The 22,596-nt window shown below is 33.8% G+C and overlaps 1 protein-coding gene and 1 pseudogene across 6 annotated transcripts in view; both read right to left on the bottom strand.

The window, feature by feature from the left end:
* Positions 1 to 22,596, bottom strand: part of DIAPH2 (diaphanous related formin 2) — a 933,611-nt gene that overhangs the window by 547,711 nt on the left and 363,304 nt on the right. The window lies entirely within an intron of this gene.
* On the bottom strand, positions 10,114 to 11,149 carry LOC144581144 (uncharacterized; annotated as a pseudogene).

The raw sequence follows: 22,596 nt of genomic DNA, 5'->3' as shown, positions 1-22,596 counted from the left end.
TTTGTTTTGCATTTTTTCCTTCCCTTTACTCCAATTTCTTCTACACATTCATTACTGGGCTGAACTTTTCAAAACGTTAAGGTATTATTACTTATCTTAATTTTTTTCTCCCTATATATATGATAAAGCTTAAGTAATAAGTAGGTCATTTAGAACCTTTTAAAATCTGGCTCCAAATTAACTTAGTAACACCCAGGTATCCCAATGCTCCAGCCAAACCAGATTACTCACTATTCTTAGATAAAGTCAGGACATTCCAAGCCTGTATACCTTTGTTGAATGTTTTTTTAAATCCTATTCTTTCTCAACCTGAACACATTTGGCTGGGCTAAAATGCCATCTCCTTTGAGATGCCTTCCTGAACCCTTCCAAGCAGAATTAATTATTCCCTACTCTGGGCCTCTACAGAGTTTTGGATGTAGCACTTAATATACTGCACTATCATTAGTTTAGAGATCTGGCTCCTCCATTAAGTGGGAGTTACTTAGAGCCATCAGCAATATCTTAACCATCTTTATATCACCAGAAAATAGTGCCAATTTGATACATAGCAATGAAAATAAAGCTTATTTAATTCAATGAAAGAACTATATTGCCAAACTGTAAAAAATCCTATATTATACACGTTAGAAATTACATTGTTTCCTAATCTAACAAATTAAAAGCCAGCCTTTCCAGTTATTGACCTTCAATCTCTATATCTATAAATAAAATGCATTTAAGATGCCACAGTCATTAACTGGTGCATATTACACTTAAAAATGGCTAATCTATGATTGATTTATGTTTTACATTTCCATCACTGCTATGACACTTAACAGCTGGCATATGTGTTTCCCTGGTAAAACCCATTACTAGTGCACATAACAACTAAGACAGATTCTCCTATAGCAAAATCCTACAATGTCAAGTCACTCTGTATGATAAGAAGAACCACTGTGGCTGATCCTAGAGCCTGAAGTGACTGCATGCAGGCAGCTTTCATTCAATGCCTTCTAGTCCTGAACTGAAAAATAAAAAATTACATATATCCACACAGAAGTAAATGTATATTCATTACTAAGGGTCCATTAATAAGATAATGATCTGTGTAGACTGTATTGATTTTTTTTTCTTAGAATTTTTTCTTTTTAAATATTTCTTTTGTGAATGGAGAAGGGAAGAATTATGTGAAAGAGGTACTGGAAACTTCAACTATTGACAGAACATAGTTCTTGCCCATGAAATCACCTCCTGAATCACTCTGATTCTTCAATAGGTAGTTAAAATAGTGTATTTCCCTATTCTAAAACTGAGCATTAATAAAAAACTAAGTTGGATCAGAAAAGACCAGGTACCATAACTTCTGTACCAATATCTCATGTTTAGGAAACTAGGAAACTATAACATAAGAATAAAGTCATTCTGAGGTGTCACATGCCCATGTAAGAAGCAGTTACCTTAACTTCTGTTTCTGAACGTATGATAGAATATATACCCTGACATCAACTCCCAGTGAAAAGAACAAAATGTGATGAATATTTAAAAAAATAATTTAAAATGTATAGATAACCTGGCAGGAAAGTAAGGAATACCTGGAGGCCAAAAACTAAGTGAAATATGAACTTAGAGAGATAAATATCAGTAGAGTCAGCTTTGACCTTGAGTGACAATTCTGAACCTAGATGAACTTCAGCTTCAGTTTTCAAGGCCTCAAGTACAGGGGAGTAGAAACCAAGCCTACAGCCTAATCAGAGTGGAAGGAGTAATAGGAAATGGTTCTACAAACCCCAGAGGACTACACCTCAGTTTAACAGTAAATTAGAAATAAACTTGCTCATCTCCCACAGGGCCTGAAAAGAAAATTGCCCTTATCAAACCTTGGTGTGGATGGAGAAGGTAAAAGTCTTTTCTGAGAATTCCTAGTCCAAAGCCAGCCTCCTGCAGCCTGAATTCATAGCTCTTCAAGAGTCTTAAAAAAAAAAAAAAACACTTAAGGAAAATATTAACATCAGCCTAGGTTAGTTTTGCAACCCAGCAAAAGCAAACATGAATCTCCTCTGATCAACCCTCATGCTAGGCCTTAAAATAGTCCCACAGATAAATGTACAAGAAATAATAAGCGTGTTTAATATGAAGTCATATTTAACTCTTCCCTATATCCTATTGTACACCTATAATAAATTCCCTACTCCTAGACATTCTAACTCAGCGTTTGTACTCTTATTCTTCTCATCTTCATTTCCAAAGGCATTATGCCTATTCAGGCTCTCAGGTCCGCTCATCTTATACCATTCCACTCAACTTCCTTAAATACAGCTCTGTGTGAAACCCTGTCTCTACTGAAACTACAAAAAAATACTGGGCGTGGTGGTAAGTGCATGTAGTCCCAGCTACTTGGGAGGCTGAGGCAGGACAATCGTTTGACAGGAGGTGGGAGGCAGAGGTTGCAGTGAGCCGAGATTGTGCTACTGCACTACAGCCTGGGCAATAGAGCAAGACTCTGTCTTAAAAAAAAAAAAATACAGCTCTGCTCCTATCTGTCTTCTAAGATTGCTCGATGCTTCCAAATTTCTTTTTTTTTTGAGATGGAATCTTGCTCTATCATGCTGGCTGGAGTACAGTGGTGTGATCTTGGCTCACTGCAACCTCTACATCCCAGGTTCAAGCAACTCTCCTGCCTCAGACTCCCAAGTAGCTGGGATTTCAGGTGGCTGTCACTACGCCTGGCTATTTCTTATATTTTTAGTAGAGATGGGGTTTCACCATGTTGCTCAGGCTGGTCTTGAACTCCTGATCTCAGGTGATCTGCCCACTTCAGCCTCCCAAAGTGCTGGGATTACAGGCATGACCCACCACGCCCGGCCCCTAAGTTTCTTATCAATTAAAGTCTGAATTTCTTAGACCAGCATTTAAAGGACCTCATAATCCAACCCAAACTTGCTTTTCTAACACCATTTTCTGTCACTTCCCCTAAGGGTACTGCCGCTTCCTCCATCTCCAACACGAACCTTGCAGTCTACCCACATGTTATATACCTACTACTGCCCAGGAATATGACATTATAAGCACCAGGGTTTTCAATATACAATTTGTTTTGCTGAAAACATCTTTCCCCCTAACCCCAAACATAGTACTAAATGTCCAAATCTTACGCAGCTATAAAGGCCCAGCTCAATTACCTCTGCTTACATGATGATGTCCATGTCTCTTTGTCTTCCCTACCCTCATTCCTTGCAAATCAGTACCACTCATCTCTATTTCACTTTTAGTACTTTCATATGTTTGGTACATGTCTTATTCTTGAACATTAAGCTCCTACATGTAAGGGTCCAAGTCTAATTTAGTCATCTATAGTCCTCAAAAATACTTATCAAAGTATCTTTTGTATAATAGATGTCAATAAATTGTTTGAATTAACAGATAAATTGCTTCAACAAGCACTTATATTCAGTAAATACTATACTAAAGGCCTATAAACACAGTCATGAGCATCCCAAATTTCTGTTGTTTGACAGCTCTTATTTTTGACCAAAGCAGCTAATGAGAGAAAACATTTTAAGAAAACATCAGATTGCTCCAAGTTCTTTACATGTTGTTGTGTCTCATCTCAGATTAAATGAAGAAAGTGGCACTTCTTTAGCCCAGATATGTGCTTCTTATGCAGAAATGAGCTGTGGAAATGCAGCTGGCTGCGGTTTTCATTTTCCATCTTATGGGTAAACTATCAAGCTAATTACAGAATCCCATATTATCCTTAAAAATACATTCAACTATTTAATAGAAATAGCTATCTAATTATTAAAAGCTACAGTAAAGATATGCTCCAAGCTATTAAAATTGCTTGAGGTGAGTGGCCCAAAAAAAAAAAAAAAAAAAGCAAGACAGTTATATATCACTAAGACATCAAAGAAATAGACATTCCCTGACAAATTAAACCAGGTAATAGATATCTGCATCTCTAGCTAAAATTAAGAATACTTCAAATTCCAGATTCTGGAAGCATCTGCTAAACACACTCCCCAAACCCAGCAAGCCAGCAGCTGTGTAATCTATTTAAATATTCCCCGAACCACCTGGAAAAAATGCAAATTATATAGCCTTGTTCATAAAAGAAAATAAATAAATGTCTCTGCTGAATTTCTATCTTCCCTGTATTATAAAAGTTAACAGCCCTGGCAAGGGAGATTGCATAATTAAGAATTAAAATCTTAATGACTTAAATATTTTATTGTCTTTGATATCACCTTAATGATAATAGATATCTAGAAAGGAAGAAATGTGATTTGCTGTAGAAATTTAAAGTCTCTTTCAATAAATAACAATGATAATAAAAACCTATTTACATTCATATTGTTCTAACTATTATATAAGACCAAAAGCTAAATCCTATATAGTATCTTAGGAATTTACAGAAAGTGATACTTTAAACAAAATCATTCTGTAAACCTAGAAACCATGTTACTACATTCATTCCATGATTGTAAACTCGGAACACAATATTCCCAATAATTTAATTCAGCAAGCAATATTACTGAAAGTAATGAATGTACAGATATTCATTGAGACAGTGTAAAAAATAAAATAGAAATAAATGCCAACTTTTCCAAAGATAAGACAAATCAAACGAAAAAGGACTATAAAAAAATCATAAATCAGATGGACATATTAAATAGGCTCCTCAGGCAATGATCTAGTTTAATATAACATTCAAAGAGCATAACAAAGTTCTTCTGTTCCCTTAAGCTAAGCGAACATCTTTGTACGGTTTCCAAAACTGACACATTTGAATAAAGTCCAAAGATGACACTAGTTTCAATGTTAATAGTAAGAGTATTTTCTTTACAGAGGAAAAGAAAACCCCAAAACATGGTTCAATTATTTGTGTGTTATTGATGTCTCATATAGATTGGGTCAATCTAAAAGAAATTCTTTTAATATACTCTCATCATTATGCTACTACTACTTAATGAACCAAGTGAGAATACATGATTATTCATAAAGCAAAAGGCAATGAAAGGAAAAGATGACTCAAAAAGCAGCATTGATGAAAAAACACACCCAGTTCAAATATGTCAAGAAAATATTTCAGAAAGCAAGCATTTGATCTTCACTGTCATGATAAAGGGGGGAAAGGTACACCATCAATTCTAAGATATATTTTAGAGAAAATTTATTGGTTAAAACATGGAATTATAGGAAGAATATATTTTGAGACAGACAATGTAAAGTATATTTGTTTCCACTAGAAGGGAAATCACTACGGCACTGATAATAAAAAAAGGAAAAACATTAAATGTCATGTTATAAATCTGAAGTTCTGACCTTACGCCTTAGCAACTTAATGAGTAATACATCTGACAAGCTGGTCTAATACAGTTTGGAGAGAGAGCATGGACCCTACCACTAGCTTCATTGGAAGCACCAGTAATTCAAACAACTTTTAAAGAAACAGAGCTACCTGCACTGTGTTTGCATATATAGTAAGTGCTCAATTAATATATCAAATGCAACAGAAAGCAACTAAGTATGTGAAGCACTTTTCTGTTGCTATGACTCAGTGTATGCTTCTTTGTAAGAAGATCACTTATAAAGTAATACAAGAATGAAGGAAAACATTTAGATACCTAGCAGGAGAAAAGGAATTAAAATAAACATGAGTGATATCAGAAAATAAAGCAGAACATTGAATGTATGAGTTTTGAATTGAATTTAAATTGAATTATTCAATTCACTGAACATGTAGAAATTTGTTTCATCAATATTATGTCCCAACTACAATAAAGATATATTTTTAAAAACATCCAAGTACTACCTTTAGTAAACTCTATGAAACCCCATAATCTGATTTTTAAAGTTGAAAATATAAATAGCAAGAACTGTTTTCTCCATCTGTAGTACTGCATAGTAGATTATTGAAGCTATTGTTTAACTGTAACTTCTTGAGGTAGAAACAGATTCTGTGTTCTCATTAAAATCTCTTGTCTAATTCTATTTGATATTTAATTTCTTATTTTATTAACTGAGTCACTGAAGCAACTCAACTACAGTAGGAATATATGGCTGTTAAATAAATTAATAGTATTTTCCTTATGTTAGGGAAAGTATTTGCTATTTCTTCACCTCATAATTATTTTTAAAAATTAAAATTATTAATTACAATTTGGCTGCTACATATGGACTCGAAATTACCTCCCATCTGGATCAAATCAATGAGGTACATGTAAAAGCACAATCCTATGATTTGCCTAAAAAGTCATAACCTAATTACATTTTTAATGTTTCATCCTCTGTTAATTTAAAAGTAACTTGCATTTTCTTGCATTCTAGTAGCAATGAGCACACACCTAGCATCCAGGTAATGGTCCCTCAAAAAATTCCCCACTAAAAATCCCAGGTTCCTCAGAGAAACTGTAGATTCCAAGACTGTGTGAGAGTAGCTACAAGATGAAACTAAAATGTCTTTCTATTTCCAAAAGTAAGGTAGGGCTAAAAAAAAAAAAATGCAGTCATTTCACAGGAACAGCTTGAAGGAGCTCTCATTGGCTCTATGTGGGAAAAAGTTAGCACCAAATAATGCATTGCAGTAATGAATCATAAACCATTGAAAAATGGGAATTTATAAGTCTATACAGATAACAAATCTATCAATGAGTAGTAAAATGATAAATGAGAAAGGAGAGGTCTTCCTTACAGTAGAATGCTGAGTGTCAACTCCTATATGTGGAAAGAGTAATGTAACTGGCAACATAACATTTTACAACCATTATGATAAATATTAGATAACCTTGGGGAACATTTTGATGAGGAGCAAGATATTTGCATGGTCTTAAAGTATCTTCTCACAGACTGCTTATTAATTTCAAGGAAAAAAAGAGCAATTAGACACTAGAAAAATTATATAATACCTTAATAAAAAATTGACTTCCCCAATGATGGATAGACAGATATTGAGTACCTCCAAGTGTGATACCTCATCATTATCTACGCTGAATTCTGGCTGGCTAAGAATACATATCCTGAATCTAATCATAAAGAATACTATATTTCTACAAAGGAGATTTATATTCTTCAAATTGCCAATGTCATAAAAGACAAAGAATGGCTATGGAAATGTTCCAGATTCAATGAGGCTGAAAAAGAAATAGAGATGGAGATGGAGATTGGAAGGAAAGAAGGCAGGAAGAGAGAGGGAGGAGGGTTCAGGAAGAAGGAAAGAGAGGAGAAGAAAGAGGAGCTTAACAGTAATTGAACCTGGGTAAATGATATATACAAGTGTCCTTTGTAGCATTCTTAATCTTGCGATTTCTGCAGGTTTAAAATGATTTCCAAATACAAGGTAATATATAACTAGTCTTTTCTTGGTGTTTCTTAGTGTACTATATAATGCTGTTTTCCTAGTCTTGCTTTAAAGCAAATCATTTGAATGCCTATTTAAATATTACAGAATTAAAGGAAAACCAGAAGTATTAAATCACACCATCACCAATAGCTTAGAATCCTCTATCAAGGGGGTACAGAGATATATACCATGTAATATTATAATGTCAATATTAAAAGTTAAGATATAATTTCCACGCAAATATTTCAAATTTCTTTTTGTTAGAATTGTAGAACAAAGTCAGAAGATACCTTAAAAGTACCAAACACAACCACTTGATATTTCAGTTTATGGAACTGAGGTCACACTGTCACAGAGAACCAAGACTTAAAACACTATGACTCCTATTAAGCCTTGTGTTACCTGCCAAAGTATGTACTTGGCTAACTTGAGCAAACTGAAATGTTTCAAGTAAGTTCTTTATATAGTGTTACTATGAAACAGAGCAAAAACAAAGCCTATTTTATCCCTTAAGCTGTTATAACTTGTATATTCGGTGTTTATTTTAACATAGATTATAATTATATATTTTTTATTTTAAAACATGCATTTATAGATAAAGAGTACTATATATACCTAACTAAGCTTTAAAAATTCATTATAATCATGGCCAGCCATCATAAATATCACTCCACTTAAACGGTTCTCATTAAATGTACCATCTGAACTAGATAAATACAATGGAATCCATTTTCATTGGGCTATCTCTAACGATGCATGAAGTGATTTTCATTCAGTCATTGGTTTATAAAGTAATTGGTTTGCCAATATTTAATTTTCATACGATCTGTTGACAGAAATAAGCATTAGGTAGCATAATCCAGCTACTCCATCTTTTCCGTTTAATCTACAGATCTCCTAGTCACTCCCCCTCATTTACTAAAGACTGTAGCAACAGACTCAGTCTTTTTGTTCACTCTAACTTCTGTTGTTTTCAGTGACTTCATCATCCGCATCAGACCTATTCTAGTCTCTCAGTTCAACTTCTCCATCTTTTCCTGAATTCAGCCTCTGCCATTTAATCCTGTGATTATCAAACCCTGTTCACCAAAAGTAATATGACCTTCCAAATCTCAATTCCATCAGCATAACTGATGACCCTTTTTCCTATAGTTTCAGTTTAATCGATCAAGTAACCCTGCTGAACCAATTCTTAACGGTCGATGAAGCCACCAGCCCTTTGACCCACCATCCATCATTCCTCTCCTGTCCTCACTGCCCTCCATTTAGTTTAAATTCCATGGCGCAAGATACATTCCTTGACATTAGTAATTATTATTTAATGGTCTTTCCCCTTAATGGCTTTATATGTTTTTGCAGGCTTGCATTTGTATTGCATTCTTAGAAAATAACATAATTGGGAAGAGTGGTATCACTCTAAAGTAATAATAATCAATTTCAAGAGAACACTTTTCTGTTATCCAGCAATGATAGCAATACTATACTGATAATTATTTCAAATTTTTTCAAATGACCTACTTCATATCAACCCATCCCACACTGTTGCTTAATTGTTAGGTGATGACATTGCTGCCTAACTAATGAGAAAATAGAAACTATTGAATGGCACCCCCCATCCCTAATCATGCCACCGGCAAATAAACTTGCATTTATACCATCTCCATCTTCATCTTTCCCATTACAAAGGAGAAAATGATCCTCCTATCAAAGGTAAGTTCTTCCACATGTAGATCTAGAACTCCTCTCTTTTCTGGTTTTCACATTTTATTTTCTCTCTCTCCTACATCATCAACTTTTTCTTTCCAACACTTATTCTCATCAGGATTCAAAGAAGCTTTAGCATTTCCCATTAAAAAAAAAAAAACAAACAAACAAACAAACATAAAATAGGCTGGGCTTGGTGGCTCAAGCCTGTAATTCCAATACTTTGAGAGGCCGAAGCAGGCAGATCACCTGAGGTCAGGAGTTTGAGACCAGGCTGGCCAACAAGACAAAACCCCGTCTCTATCAAAAATACAAAATTTAGCCAGGCATGGTGGCTGCACCTGTAGTAGTTCCAGCTACTCAGGAGGCTGAGGCATGAGAATCACTTAAACACGGGAGGTGGAGGTTGCAGTAAGCCAAGATCGTACAACTGCCCTCCATCCAGCCTGGGCTACAGAGTGAGACTCTGTTTCAAAAACAAACAAACAAAAGCCCCTAAAATACCCTATACTATAGCCTTCCCACATACCACCTTTTCCATGTTCCTCCAGAGCCAATCTTTTCAAGAACTGTTTAGCCAAACTGCTTATACTCTCTCACTTCCAACTGTATTCTTCAACTCACACCAACATAGCTTCTAGTTCGAACTCTCAGTAGCATTTTTGTATTCTCATTCTGAGAACATTTTCTTACTTTGGTTCTATGACTCATACTGTTCTACTTTTTTTGGCCATACTTTCCTCAATTTGCTTTGTTGGATCTTCCTCCTTTCTTAGGCCTCTAATTGATAGAATGCACCAGGGCTTCTATCCTGTACTTTCTTCTCTTCTCCAAGTATACTCTCGCAAAGTGATTTCAACCAGATATATTATGGGAATACCATCTATGTGCTAATGATCTCAAACTGATACCTCTAGCTATAACTGATCCCTGGAATTCTATACTCAAACTCTAACTACTTACTGCCTACCAAACAACATTTCCAACGTGATTTCAGTCTAAATATAAATCTCAAATGTAACACGGCCAAGGCATAACTCTTTATTCTTGACCCCTGATCGTGGTACCACCCAAGTCTTCCCTTTCTCAATAAATGTTACCATCATCTAGTTGCTTAGGCCAAATCATTAGGAGTCTTTCTTGCTTCCTTTTTGTCTTTTATTTCACACATCCAATTCATCAACAAGTTTTACTGGTTCCATCCCCAAAACATATGTGAAAATCGATCAAAGCAGTGAACAAAGCAAATTGAGAAAGAGTGGGCTGGTGAAAAGGGAGGAAACCCAGGAGAGTGTGAAGTCATGAGAGCCAATATAATTGTTTCCTCTAGGAAAGAGGGAATTGGTCAAATATATAAAAAGCTGCTAAGAGGTTAAAATAATAATTCAGCCACAAACATGGAAGGTCACTGAAGTTCTTAAGAAGAGCAGACTCTGTGGAGTGATGGACATGAAAGTTTAATTGGGATGAACTGAAGAGAGTGAGATGAGAATGTAAAGACAGTGACTAATAGAATAATAAAGAAATATTTTAAGAGGTTTTGCTGTCTGAGAAGCAGAGGGATAGGGAATAGTTGGAGTGAGGTATGAGGTCAAAGGTGGTTGTTTCTATCAAGAGAAGAGACACTAGAGCATGTTAGTATGTTGCTGAAAATGATCCAGTTGAGGAGAAAATAAATATGGCATGGAGAAAGGAGCTCAATCACTGAGGAATGGGAATAATTGCACAAGTAAACAGATTGCTCTTCCATAGATACAGGGACTCTTTTTGTCCACAGTAACAGGAAATAACATGAATAAAGATACAGGACAATTTGATAGATTTGGTAGGGGAAGATGAAGGGGCTCTTGATGGAGTGCTTCTAGATTTGTCAATGAATTATGGGTAAGTCATCAAAAGTGTGTATATTTACATGTAAGTGTTTGTGTGGTGTGTACTTTGGGGATTTAGAGGTGAGGCAGGAAAGAAGCTGAAAAAGAGAAAAAGTGAGAGATACGTACATTAAAGAGCAAGAAAAAAGATATCAGATAGTTTACGATATAACGTTAAATGCCAAATTTGTTAACTTATGGGGTTTGACCAAAAAAAATCACATATAAACCAGTTCAATGGATTTTTCTTCTATTGTAAAATTACAATTTCTTATTATACAGAAATATAGTTTTGGAATATAAAACAACATTACATATTTCATTTGTTGTATGCTCAAACAAAAAAACCTGTTACAATGGTCCACAAGTAAAATGACACTCTTGTAGACCATCAAGTTATTCATTTTTCTTTGTACAAGTCTATTTCTGTATAGCGATGTCAAAAATTAATTTGAAGATATAAAAGCATGCAATTAATGTTGCACTATGGTAAAAACTATGCCCATTACAAGCTTATTTCTATTATTCTATGGCTTACCATTACATGATCAGAAAGTATATGTCTTAATGTCAAGAGTATTCATTTAAAATTATATCAAGTAAACAAACTGTATTTACAAAACCAGCAGCATGGGCTGAAATTGTTTGTCTTCCTTTTAGCATTTTAATTGAGAGTTTTCTAAATGCAAATTAGGGAAAGGAAGTCTGCTCACTAGATGGTAAGTATATATATTTTTTCTTTTTTAGTATCTCAATTGTATTAGTGGTAGTTTTTTTTATTGGTAGTGTATTTACATGCAGCCTTCACGCATGGCCCTCAAAATACTTTATAAATATTAAAATAATGCCTATAATTTCCCTTCAACTAATTCTCTGCAATGTACCATTAAAATTATCCCTCTTACAAGGCAAAGCATTACTCTTTTTATATCAAAAAGTAAAGTGCTATTCTGGACAGCTGACTTCCCCAAAAGACAAAAACTGAGCAATATCAGAATGTACATCCCACTCCAGGATATAAATACAAAATAAATCCATGAAACTTAAAGGATCCCAAACTATAAAACTCTCTGTGCTTTGGCCTTTCAATTCTCAGCTCCATTTTTATTACAGGGCAACTAAAACATTACTCAGGTGAAGCAGTAAAGGGGAGTTTTGAAAAAGTCATCAAATCCTCTCTCTGTCAAGCAAAGATAGCAAAGGAGTTTGAGAGAAAAAGCCTGTTGTGCAAAATAACTCATCACAGGTTCTCCGAAACTGAAATGCTAAAATTCGTGAAGCTTGCTCACATTCACAGAAAGGTATTCACTCACTTGATAAACTACCAATAGGCAAAACACTTCTAATCCCAGTAACTTATACAGCCATAAATTTGTGACCTTTTTAACCAAAAAAACAATGTCTTCTTGGTTTTGTGACATTTTTCACTGAATTAAACAAAATAAATCTCATTTCCAAATGGTTAAATAAGTTAATTTTCAACTATATCTATTCATGTCTACATATTTTAAGCTTAGAAATATTGCTAGATGAGTATTTTTTAAAATCTATACTCTATATACACCATGGAATACTATGCAGCCATAAAAAAAGAATGAGTTCATGTCCTTTGCAGGAACATGGATTAAACTGGAAACCATCACTCTCAGAAAACTGACACAAGAACAGAAAACCAAACACTGCATGTTCTCACTTATAAGTTGGTGTTGAACTATAAGAACACAGGGACACAGGGAGGGAAACATCACACACTGGGGCCCGTCGGGAGGAGAGGGGGTAAGGGAGGGATAGCAGGGGGTGGAGGGATTGGGGAGGGATAACATTAGTAGAAATACCTAATGTAGATGACAGGGGGATGGATGCAGCAAACCACCATAGCACGTGTATACCTATGTAACAAACCTGCACTTTCTGCACATGTACCCCAGAACTTAGTATAATTATTAAAAATCAATCAATCAATCAGATGCAGCCTTGTTATGCTGCCCAGGTGATTCTCAAACTCCTGGCTTAAACAACCTCAAACTCCCAAGTAGCTGGGACTATAGGTGTATATCACCACACCCAGCTATTTTTTCTACAATTTTAAATATTTTAATCTCACTACAGAACCAATAATGTAAGTAGAGGAACAATCTCTCCTACCAAGTATATAATACCCAAATAATAAGTGCCTGAGAAAAACAGCTATATGCTACTTGTTGTACAGTTTTTCAACTAAAAGGTGCCAGGGAGATTCCATGATTACCACAAGTAATTTGATCCACTGAAGATTTATACTGGCAAAAATATAGATGTCACACTAGTATGATTTAAAAGTCAAAGTATTAATATTTATCTAATTAAACCTTAACCAAATTTTGTATTTTCTCTATTGGGGAAAGCTTTTCCTTATGTGATTTTTCTGTTGCTATGTATCTTCCAGTTCACTTTTGTTCAGCCCACACCCTGTCACAGCACTCATCAATCTTTTGTTAGTTACCAACATTAAATAAAATTTTTAAATAAAAAAAATCTACACTCCAAATTTTCTTAAAAATAAAAACATCTTCAAGGGATTTTATACCTACTTAAATTGGATTTATTTTTATATATTTTAACAAACTATACTGAATTCCACATTTTAGCAGGGTTGCACAACATAAACTCACTTAACATTTGCCCCAATGCAATTTAAGTAGCAAACACAATAAATAGTAAAAAGCAATAGTTTCTCCACTTTAATGACAATAATTACTTCATTTATTTGATATTTATGGGCGTATAAAAGTTGGATTGACTTCATAAAATAGAATTGAGCAGAAATAGTATTTCAGTTTTCTAACACACATACACATGCATACACACATGCACACATGGGAAAAGTTGGTATGATAGTAAAACTCAAAAAACAAAGCATTCATTATCTTAAAATGTAATACAATCAAAGGATTTCTGATCAGATTTTATTTTCAATGACTGACTCATCTACTTTCTGGATTTTATTTTATGACATTAGCAATGGTCTGAAATTCACTCTGAAAACATAAATCAGAAGCCTGAGAGAAAGCAAATAAAATACTAGCTTCTCAATCTACACAGAAAGAGGATTATAGTTCTACCTTTAATACGAAAATTTTCAAAGCACAGCCATTAGCCATGAAAAGAAATCTCTTTCATGTTCAACAAATTCATCTAAGAAACATTAGAAATATATTTACAGATCAAGAAGAACTTCAACTTGGTCTCTTACGATACAATTATCATTATTGTCACAACCAATTCTAAACAGTGATTAATAGCACTGGTTTTCATGCTCATCATCCTATTTAATCATACTAACATCCATATAAGAAAAATATTATTATAATTGCAGACGAAACTGAGATTAGAGAAGTTAAGACACCTGCCCCTGGATGCATGGCAGCCAGGATTTAAACTCAGATATTCTGGCTTCAGATCATATACTCTCAATTAAACTGTTACAAAAAAGAATAAATAACCTCTGCAACAGTAAAAGTTGGCAGATTACATAAGAGTCTACCAAAAACTTATACTAATGCCTAGCTTTACGGCATCACCACTGCTAGTCAATGTATAATCTTACAACCAAAGAGAAAAGGAATGACAGAAGCAGAAAAGAAGATGAATTAACTCAATTAAGTCTTCCTATTGTCTTCTATTTATGCTCTTCATTTCTACTGGTATTTATTTATTTGGAATGCTTGGTTCAGGTAAAAAAAAAATCAACCCTGTTTTCCCATCAACGATATGTAAATATTACAAGTTCTTGGACATATCAACAAATTTAATGCAGAAAGTTTATAATGGGAAATTCATTAAGTCAAAATTTCCCTTTGGCTTACACTCTCCCAGAATAGTTAGTTGCAAGGAAAAATACTGCTTTTTTTGAATTCCCCTGACAACTGCTAATAGGGAAGATATAAAGAAATATCCATCACAAACAAAAGTAGGGAAGACATAAAGAAATGTCCAGTACAGCCACCAGTTAACATAGCTCCCATACTCCAATTCTCTGCAAATAAATGTTTGAAGCATAGTTGGAATGTGCTACTCCTATTTGAACTGAGAGAAACACTTCACAAGCAGAAATTTTAAGCCAGTAATCAGCTAGTTATCATACCATTCTGCCAGCAAAGGTTATTCCCTTCTCACAAATTACCTCATCATCATCGGGTGTGCATAGGTGGACAATTTCCTACAGCATTTGTAAGAATGCCTACCATAGGAAGTACTCAATAAATAGCTACTGGAAAAAACATATGAGATGAATAAATGAACCATATAAGAGATGATTATACTATCATCAAAGGATAAGTCACATATCAGTATATAGTAGACAAGACATTTGTTAAACCCACAGGACTGTATAACACGAAAGCTGAATCATGGTATAAACTATGGACTTAAAGGATAATAATTTATTAATATTGTTTCATCAATAGTAATAAATGTACCACCCTAATGCAAGATACTAATAATGTGGGAAACTCTGAAGAAGAGAAAAAGTAAATGGGAACTCTGAGATTTCTGCATAATTTTTCTGTAAGCATAAAACTGGTCTACAAAATAAAGTCTATTTAAAAAATAAACAGTACGTTTTCAAACTAGAAAATACTAGGCCTGGCTAAAAAGCTAAACATTTATTATTATTATTTTAAAATAGTTAAAATAAAAATAAAGAAATGTTACTAACATTTCCAATGAAAGTTTAGTCATCAAACGACAGAGGAGAAGAACAATGAATACCATACGTATTATTTATTATTTTGATTTCTAAAATGTAGCAGTGGAAAAGCCCCTCCAGCAATATATACAAAAATGTATCAATCTACATATTAAAATAAAAAACATTCAAAATAACCCAAATAAAGACTAATAAAGCAGAGATATACATGAAATTCAAAGTATATTCAATGCGACACAAGTCTCAAATCACTGGAAAAGATAAACCACCCACAAGCAGGCTTGTTCAAAGCCCTGACATCTGATGACATTAGCTACAGATTTGTCAGGTCAGGTGGGAATATGTTTCTACACTAAAACATGTGCACCATCCCAGGCTGAGAAATGATGGCTAGGCAAAACTGTTGAGAGATCTAGAAGTTAGGTAGCACTCAAATAGACTGAGATATACTTTGTTAAGTTATGTAAATGGAAAGGCAGTTTCTTTTATTTCACTATGGTAATATGTAAATGTGTTTAATAAATGTCTTTCATAATAATGCCTTAGACATACTACTACAGATATCATCATCTGGGAGAAAAACCCCTCAAGGGTAGGTTATTTGCCAAGTCTCATCCTACAAAGTTTGTGACAAAAAAAAAAAAAAAATCACACAATAAATCATGCAATAAGAAATCATGCCTGGTTTATTAAATCAGGAAAATATTATCATATGCAGAGTAGGAATTAAACGTGTAAATGAGATCAATAACAAAGTCTCTACAATATACTGTACCTATCAGGGAATCAACTGAGCTTACTACTCTTCAGTAATGTCTGTGTGCCTGAGAAAGCAAGCACAAGCAATGTCTCTGGATTTGACTCATCCACGTTGTGAAATTTTTAAACGACGATCTTTAAAGCCACTTTCAGATGTCAAATGATTCAGTTTTGTTAGAGAGATATGACCCACTTAAGTCTCAGGAAACTTGAATATCTTCCATGTATTGCTGCAAGACATCCAAGCCAAGAGATGTAGGATAATAGTGAGCTCCCCCCAAAAAGCAGAAGCTGGCTGGGCTCCAACCACAAGTATAAAAGTTACAAGTGGACTGAAATTCTGCCAAAAGACTGTTACAAATGGAGACTCAGGAAGAGAAACATGAAAATAACAAATCTAGCTCCATTTGAATGGAAGCCAATGATAATGAATAGCACTACTTGTATAATTTCTTGAGTCCCTATCACAATTATTATACTCTTCTCTGTTTCCCTGAAGTAACTAACATTAAATTTTTATCTAAAAGGGAAATTCCGGTTTCAATGGTCCCACCAATTTTAAGTAACAGAAAACTACAGGTTATCTTAAAACAGGAAAAAACTGCAAACTGTAAAAAAAAGTGATATTGGATTAATAGAAACATATAAAGATATTTATAGAAATAAGAAACATACGATCCCTGTAAAACAAAAATGAGTAAAACTATATGAACAAAAATTAGGGAAAGAAAAGCAAATGGTCAATATTTAATAAAGCTATTTAAACACAATGAGTAAGCAAATAAATATAAATAAAAACAATAAAATAGTTTTCATCCATCAATTTAACAAATATAATATTTTTAAAAATCATGACAGTATTTGTGAGTGTTCTTTATGACTGCTACTCACATGTGGCTGATAGGAATTTAAATTTGAAAGCCTTTCAGAAACAACTTCGTAATACATAACAAGAGTTCAAAACAACTCATATCCTTCCACCAGTAATTTCAACAATAAATTTATAAAAATATTTATATATAAGACTATTCTATATGGTATAAAAATATCAAATAATTTGAAACAATCTAAATATTCAACAACAGGGAAGTAAATAAATCTTAGTAAATAAACAAATCAGCAAGAAAGAATAAATTAACCTGTTGAAAAGTAGGCAAATTACATGAACAAGCATTTTTCAAACATACACAAGTGGCCAAGAAACATAAAGAAATGCTCAGCATCACTAATCATCAGGAAAATGAAAGTTAAAACGACAATGAGATAACCACCTTATCCCAGTCAGAATGGCCATTATTAAAAGGTAAAAAATAGATGCTGGCATGGATGTGGTACAAAGGGAATACTTTTACACTGCTGGTGGGAATGTAAATTAGTAAAACACCTATGGAAAACAGTATGGAAATTTCGTAAAGAATTTAAAGTAGATCTATGATTTGATCCAACAATTCTACTAGTGAGTATCTATTCAAAGGAAAAGAAGTCATATCGAAAAGATACCTGAACTTGTATGCTTACTGCAGCACAATTCACAATTGCAAAGATATGTAACCAACCTAAGTGCCCATCAACTGACGAATGGATAAAGAAAATGTGGTGTGTGTGTGTGTGTGTGTGTGTGTGTGTGCATGGAATACTACTCAGCCATCAAAAAGAACAAGATAATGTCTTTTGCAGCAATTTGGATGCAACTGGAGGCCACTATCCTAAGTGAAGTAATTCAGGAAAGGAAAATCAAATACTGCATATTATCACTTAACAGTAGGAGCTAAGCTATGGGTACACAGGGACATGCAGAGTGGGATAATCGACACTGGAGACTTGGAAGAGGGCAGGTTGGTAGAAGAGTGAGGGCTGAAAAATCATGTACACTAACAGCCCAGGCTTTACTACTATATAATTTATGTATGTAATCCAAAACCAATTTTACCCTTAAAGCGATTGAAATTTTAATAATAATAATAAATCATGGTATATTCTTACAAAAGAGTTTTATAGAACCAGTAAAATCATGTATTTGCAAAATATCAGTTTATGTTCCAAGAATAAATATTGGGTTCAAAAGCAGGTTACAGTATATACTACACATCAAAATAAACTACTTATAAAAATATAAGGATACACAGTAAAAAACAAAAAACCACAGACATAGAGAAACCATCACTGAAAGAATACAAATAGCAAAATAAACAAAATGTTAACGTTGGGCATTGCAATTGTGTGATACAAAGTCAAGAGACCTTTTTAAAGTCTCTTATGCTTCCTAAATGGTATAAAATGAACCTACATACCACGAATGAACACAAAAGGAAACATGAAAATATCCCCCAAGGCAATGCTTGCTGGAAGGAAAGAGATCCTATTTTGTGGAACCTACAATGACAGAGGACGTACAGGCCAGATTTCAGGCATTTGCAAGAGCAAAGTGTGCTTGGAGAGGCAGCAGGGGATAGATATACATATATGACTGAGAGCTAACCAGCAGAAAGCCCAGTGTGATTTCCTCAAAGCAGTACTACAGTGAAGTACACAAAAGATGAAATGGAGCCATCTTATTGCCTAAATAGAAAAACTGATTCAAAAGGAACCTTTATTATTCTCAATGTTTAAGAATAATATATTATTAAATTAAATGAGGTATACATTATATGGATGTTTCAGATTTGAATAATGGATCTACCACTTAAAGTTGTGTAACTTCAAGCAAAATACTTAGCTCCTTAAACCTTTGTTTCTTCAACTACAAATGTGAGATTAAAAAAAATTACTACCTATATCTTACAAGGAATCTGCTGGCATTAAATGAGGAGACTTAGGCAAATTCATCCAGCACATTATTTAGCACAATTTAAACGCTCAATACTCAGAAAGTGTCTTCTGCTGTTTTAATGATGGTCATCTACCTACTGCACCTCTCTAAAGTTTATGTCCCTAATGTAAATATGTTCCCATAAAGCAAAGAGTAATCACATAAAGAATTAGTCTGATTTACGACTCACCTTTTGTTAATCAACTCTCTCAAAAGGTGCCCCGATAATGGAATGAACATAATCATGTGCATTTTGACTTGTTCAAAGCTGAGACAGAAAGAATGATGGTCACTTCTAAATTTATTCCTATTTCTATTCTATTCTGATTACCAGCCCCATTAACTCCTTGCTCCACCTACACACGTTTTACACACATAAAGGTGTGAGTTCAGTACCACGGGCAACCATGATAACACTGAACATAAATACGATACAGTGCCTATTTTTCTGCTACATGGCACGTAATCCAATTAACTTACATAGAAAATATCCTATTTCTTGCAAATAATCTATAAAATAAGTTTATCAATCACTTAAGCTATTATTGTTCTAATTTCACACCCCTAAATTACTGAATTTTCGAAGAATATTGACTTCTGTAGCAGTTTTTAAGATGTCCACAAACAGGAAGCATATAAAAATGTACTGAAGTGATATACAAAATAAAATAATTGTGTATTTTACATAAATCTGGCCATATATTTAAGCAATCCGATGTTGAACTTTTTGAAGGGGAGTGGTAAAAATCAGCTTAATTTATCAAATTTCAAATGTTTAACACTTATCAAAAGTACTTTTAAATTCTAGGTTTTCACATGTTAAATTTCAAAGCTCAAAATTAAAACTGTTGTTTACATGGAATAAAGTGTCTAATATTCAAATTAATATTATGATCCTGAAATTTTTTCAATCTGGCTTAAATCTATTTTCAAATATTGTTCTTCTTATCACTTCTTTGGTTTCTTTTCCCATAACCCTTAACTAAACTTAAAACAAATGAAATCTTTTCTTTCTTTCTTTTTTTTTTGAGAGACAGGGTCTCAGGAGATCCTCCCACTTTTGCCTCTCAAGTAGCTGGCACCACAGGCACATGCCACCATGCTTGACCGATTTTTGTATTTCTTGTAGAGACAGGGTTTTGCCATGTGGTCCAGGCTGGTCTCAAACTCCTGGGCTCAAGCAATCCATCCACCTCAGTCTCCCAAAGTGCTGGGATCACAGGCATGAGGCACCACTCCCAGCTGAAATCTATTCTTTCTCTAAATCCTGCTTTAAGACTGATTTCTTTGGTAAAGATGCTTGTAACACCCAACAAACTGAATCCAAGCCTTTCAACTGTCTGGCTAGAGGTATATATACTAGAATACACTATGACCAGATTCCCTTTTTTTAAAATATCAAAGTGTTACTCAACATCTTGCTCATATCTAATTCAAGAGACTGAAGTCAAATTATTTGTTGATTAATCAATTATATGAAGGATAGCTACTATTCCCTGCTGTGTTATATTTTAAACTCTGTAGAAAATAGATTCACATTCATTTGTTCATACTATTTCATGATATGCAATTTCTTTTTTGCTCCAGAAATCGAGACTTTGCAGAATCAAAAAGTTAAAATACTATTTTAAAATTCTTTATACAGCATAACTCCTGAATTTCTCTTCATTAACTTCATGCAAAAATCATTCCCAATAATGAAGGTGTCCCATAGATCAAGACTACTTATATGAATGCATTCATATTTCATGCTAATTAGTCCCTGTACACGTAATCTCTTTCCCTAGTGTGTCCAGTACATGTGTCTCTGTCCTGGATTGCTCATTAAATCTGTTATAGTTCATTTGAGCACTGCATCACTGTGACTGAATGAGACATTTCAGAATCCAAGGCCTATGATTCCTTCCTCTTGTGTATTTCTTACAAAATCTTACAAGCAAAGCTGTGGTAGTGTTGTAGAAATAATGCATACAGTAGCCGATATGTTTTGTAAGTGTATAAGCAAGGTTATCACAAAGGTAGACTGGTATCCTCAATCCCTCCATTGTGCATGCAGGTAATATGCCCAGTATCTGACAAGGTTTGAGAAGTAGCAACTCTTATTCTTTTTAATGGAGACCTCTGAGACCAACAATGTCTACAAAATACCATGCTCACTGTTACACAGAGACTTTTCCTAGATTACTGTATCCAATCCACACACACACACTTTTAAAAAAATTAACAGAGAGTGTTCATTAGTTACAATAGTGATATATTCTTCCTGAATTGTAATGTTCTGAATCTAGTATTTTATAAGAGAAAAGGGGAGGTTATGTTAAAAGAACACAATGGTGCAGGGGTCTCAAGAATGGATTAATTTTTAAATTATTACATCGCGGTAGTTTGATTTCTCTCTTTCTTCTAGTCCTAAGTCATGAAAGAACATTGCTGCAGGAGGAAGTTTTTGACTTTTCTTTCAGAATGAGTTCTGTATAATCCCAAGGTAAGATATTTTGCAGACTTGACAATTCCACATTGATTTTCACTCTCCTATTTTTTGGAACCTTAGGCTAACAACATTAAAAAAAAAATCTGTCCTGTATATACCATGTAGATTATTTTAAAGATCAATCTATATCATACATACATGTCTACTCACAATATGATTTAAACTGTTAATCATCTACATACATAATAATAAAAGTGGACTGCAATGCTTGTTGCAACACATATTTTTATTGACTTTTAAAAATACTAATTTCTATTAAAAAAATTCTGACCAAATCCTATCTGGCAACATCAGGATCCTTTCGGTTTTCATTTTTAGCAGTAATAAAACTACTTGTCATTATTAAGTTTAATTTATAAAACAGTGTCACAGTAAAATAAGAAATGAATACACTAACAATGCCGGCTCTACAAAAAACAAAACAAAACAAAATAATGATTTCAGAATTTGTATAAATTCAAAATCTGTTACATTATTGATAACTTAAAATATAGTAAGAAGTTGGCTTAAAGACATTCCCAGATGGCAAGGCAGTTGCCTCATGCCAATTACTAGAACAACATAGACATGAAGTATTAGAAGTCATCATCAAAAGAGCAAGTTAAAATCACATTGGCCCTTTATGCCAGTGTGTATTTTCTTTTGAGGATGCTTGTAATTAATATCTACACATAACTTTATCATCATCAAGATGTAGATAAAACATATATAGTTTTTTCAGAGTTTGAAAATTTACATTGATCCAGTAACTCTTTAAAAAAAATTACTAATATGTAACACAAAGTAAGTTAACCTGAGGGAATTTACAAATCCTGTGACAGTACGTTTGGCTTTCCAGCTCTTTTCTTTCAAACATCTTTAAAGAAAGTGTTTACTTTTGTTGTTATACTATTTAGACATTCTCTATTGCTGTGTTTTGCTTAAATAAAGAAACTTTAAATAATTCATAAAGTT

Source organism: Callithrix jacchus, chromosome X, assembly GCF_049354715.1.
Source record: "Callithrix jacchus isolate 240 chromosome X, calJac240_pri, whole genome shotgun sequence".
Lineage (NCBI taxonomy): Eukaryota > Metazoa > Chordata > Mammalia > Primates > Cebidae > Callithrix > Callithrix jacchus.
The sequence above is the reverse complement of the archived record's forward strand: the minus strand, read 5'-3'. Positions and strand labels throughout refer to the sequence as shown.